This window comes from Monopterus albus, unplaced genomic scaffold (genome assembly GCF_001952655.1).
Source record: "Monopterus albus unplaced genomic scaffold, M_albus_1.0 scaffold94.1, whole genome shotgun sequence".
Lineage (NCBI taxonomy): Eukaryota > Metazoa > Chordata > Actinopteri > Synbranchiformes > Synbranchidae > Monopterus > Monopterus albus.
The window spans coordinates 3219831-3224065 of record NW_018127974.1 but is presented as its reverse complement, the minus strand read 5'-3'; positions in this window follow the sequence as shown (position 1 = coordinate 3224065).

Here is a 4235-nt window from a genome sequence, read left to right as displayed (position 1 = left end):
ATATTTGACATTATTACGCCTAGTTTTTGATCAGTAGTTTTCTTCCTCATCAGTAAACCATATGCTTTTCTTTGGTCAAGGAACATACTCAAGAAAAGATTTTCATACCAGAGGGGTTGCTAGTTGTGGAGCTCGTACAGTGATGGTGGTGGGACAACTGAACAGGCTGTAACATTCAGACATAGCTGTCTGTCGAGCCAGTTGGACCAGCCAGTGAAGTTTAACTTGTGTAGATGATGTAGATGATAAAGCTGTGCTGTGCAGCCGATTATCTGCTCTTTGCTTGGGTGAGAATATTAATTAAAGGTAGCTTAAAGGACAGGTTACAGGGAATGGTGTTGCTTGTCATGAGGCCCAGTAGATTTCTGATGGCACAGCCTGATAACCACTTTGTCAAAACATGATTTAACATGAATACTAGGCTTCCATAAGAATACTTACCCAACTTTTAGCACATTTTAATGTGTACTGTCAACCAATTTAAGGCAAAGTGCAATTTTCATCTGTAAATTTTCAGTAAAGACACTGACTTGTGCTAAACATTGTTGTTTTAATGGGTTATTCCAAACTGGTCAGTAGTAAAATATGAACTAGGCCATTGTAAATACAAGTGGTTCCTCTGTTCAATGCTCTTTTCTTCTCTTTTGCTTCATAAACAGCAGAACCACACACATCATTTGAAAGCACACCAGAAACAATATTGGTTTTAGGCATGAAAGTTCACTATTGACCTTAGAAATGGTTTGACAAAAGCTGACCAAGTCCAACTTGAGTCCACTCATGGTTTTTTTTTTTTTCTTTTAGCGTTTTACACTCTTTACTTCGCGCTGACATGTGAAGTGCCCTGAGGCAGAACAAGAGCTTTTCCCACTTCAGTAGTGCAGACAATAATACAAGTTACCCACATTTCAAAAACAAAAGGTCAAAGGTCAGCTACAAAACAGCAGCCGAAAAAGATTCACCCCTGTTCTCACTGACACCCTAAAACACACAGGTATTTTTAAGATGCAGCGTTACCTCGGTCAACAGGCAACAAACTAACGCATTTTCCTCTGCAACATGCTTTTCCTGCCCCTGCTGGCATCCAGTGAACTAAAATTACAGACACCAAAGATATTTAATAGCTAACTGCTGCTGGATTTGATGCATGTTTCACTGTGTCTGGGCATTTAATTGCTAAGATTAGTGTATGCACCGTTCTCACTGGGTTCTCACTGGGTGGAACAGGTGGTCTGTCTGTGTTGGTAGGGAGCAGTGCGAAACTACATGTACATAATTTTTAACTACGCAACCTGCTTACCGATAACCACGGAAGCCATTTTTTGTAATTAAAACAATGTGATTTTAAAAAACTTTACCTGCAGTGAATGGTTTAATGAGCTGACACACCCCAGACAAAAAGAGGACCATGCTCTTTTTTTCCTCCCTCTTTTAAAATGAGATTACTCTGTGAAAGCTAGCTTGAGCCCCCAAGGTGTCCGCTAACGGTCAGATTTAGTGTCCAGTCCTCACAAATTTTTGTCCCTATAATGTACCCCATGAATCTGAGAAGAGGCCCCAGGCTTCTACTGGCAAGTAACTTTTATGCTCATTTTACCACCACTCCACTTTTTCTTTGCAAGCAAACCTTCTCCCACCACCATAAGACACAAGTATCAAAACAAAAACAAGACATAATGCACTGAAAACAACATTGGCAAACCAATATTAATAACCACATCACTGTAAAGTTCATAAATAAGTTTATGTGAGCTGTTTTCTGGGGGTCATGTAAATGTTTGCCCTGGACAATGAGAGGCTCAGGATAAAATCAGCTAAACCCAAATGAGAAGTCATGTCTCCGTGTGGTGTGGGTTGGTTTTACCATAAGGTGTGGTTTTGGTACAAGGATGCAGCCAGAGGGTGCACACTGGCTTTATGGAGCCAATCCCATCTGACACTGGTCGAGAGGCGGGGTCCTGCTGTGAGACGACAGTGCTGACCACCATTTGTTTGTAATTATTTATCACATTATTTTTATACTATATATTATATTTATTTATTTTTTATCACATTATTATTATACTATATATGATATTTATTTATTTATAGTTTTATCTATATGTATTCATTTTTATATTTCTAAAAGTTATGAGGTTTTTGGATCTCAGCCTGTCACTGTTAGTTTTGTTTTTATTCATATTAACGAAGCTATACTCATACACAATGTCTCCAGAAAGGCCCCTCTAGCTGCTGTTGTCATTCAGCATCATGGATGTGGATCAACAACACGTACTAAAGCTTATTATATAGTATTTTCAATCAAGTGCTGAGTTTATGTGGTCATAAAATGGAACAGAGTTTTACTCATGTTTTCAGTGGGTGGTGGTAAAGTCTCTCATATTGCCCCAGCTGGAAGCGTTTTCTGAGCACAGAAACAATTAAAAGTAGTAGATGACTAGCTGGAAGATCTTAAGTCAGACAGGCTCTAATTTAAAACCAGCTGGGTTAGCAAAGGGGCCAAAAATAAATGAGGCAAATCTGGGGCAGCCAAACCACAATCTTGTCTTTTAAAATACTGCAGAGATCCGTCCAAAACACACACTCCACAGATAAGCAGGCATGTCACCGTCTTGTCCCTAAACTGTCCAGTGCGATACAGAAGAAGGTCAGCGCTGAAACACACACTTTAGATGAACAATACGCTGACGCTTTTTATGCTTTTACATTTGTCTTTCAGCCAAACCAGAAAATATCTGTATTCTTTCAACATTCTCGGCCTTTTCTGTACATTATTTTTGTTTTTTAATGGTGCTCTATTTGGTTGAAGTTGTCAAATATCAATAAATGAGGATCATTTGTGATAATAAACTTGAAATACCACTTGAAAGTTTTACTGTTGACAGCAGCGTGGGAAAACGTATATCATAGGAATAGCTATGTTCATGCAAACATGGGTGTAACCTGATCAGTATAGACGAGTGGAGATATATGTAATCAATCAAATGGCATCTTATCCTTCATATCAGAGGGAACAGCACGGATAACTAGGAGGAGTATTCTCACCAATACCTTGATACTGTGGCAGGTAAAGGCCTGATCCAGGTGTTTGTTCTCGGTTGATATGATTGGCTGAAACGTTGAGTATGACATCTGCAGATGATCAGAATCCCTGACATTTGAATAACAGATGATCACACTTAAGAGCAGACCTGGATTCTCACAATTTATGATGCTGGTAAGAACATCACCTCAAAGACCTGCAAATCTGGGGAAAAATAAATTGATAACCAGAGTGTGAGCCAATGACTCCGGTACCTCAGTTCTTTATCATCGAAAATCAGGCCCAGCTACTCTGTGGCAAGTTCATTTTGTTTCATTTTAAGATGCTAACCCACGCGCTGCATTTGAGGACATTTTCTACTACTGCTGGATATCTGAAAAAGGTATAAAATACCCCAAAGTACATCTAAATAATACTTTGTGCATTAAATTTGACAAGGATTTAATGATTCACTTGTCAATTTTTCATAAGCATGAGGTGATTACACAGGCCTCTACTGTGTCCAAAGCTTAGTCACAAATGTGCAAACACACACTCTGTCAGAGGTTGGCTCCAGCAGGAGGTGACCAGTGTGAGAGCGTGTGAAATCAGCTTGAACCAGGTTTCTCACACATTTTACTCATTTCACTACACGCAAACACTCAACCTCAATATTCAGGAGGGTGTCGACCAAGGACAAACACGCACATAAGCACAGAGAGGTGTGTGTGGGCACTGCTGTTCCTCTGCTCTCTAGTCACTTTGGCCTGGAGCCAGTCTGGTTACACATTACTGAAATTCCAGTGTGGGCAGCTCCTGAGTAACATACAGACACTATACTTCGAGTCTGTGACCGCTCACATGAAGGCCCAGGTGCTACAGTGGACAATAGCCAGATTAAAGTATTAAAACTCTACCAGGGCACCCCACATTTACTCTGAGTGACAGATAACACAAAGCAAACCTCTAAAGAGTCCATAAAGCTGAATCAGTTCAGAAAGGCAACTGTAATGTGTGTGGTTATCGGTCCGTGCTGCAGACCTCCATTGTTCAAAACTATTAAAAACACACCAGGGAGCCACTGCTGCACTTTGGGTCGTAGGTGGGGGTGAGCAGACAAGCGTGGGGCGCCTGAAGTCATACTACTACTGGCTGGAGTGAAAGGAGAGCAAAGGTGAAAGGTCAAACTGGAGGAATGCATCATATTTAGAAA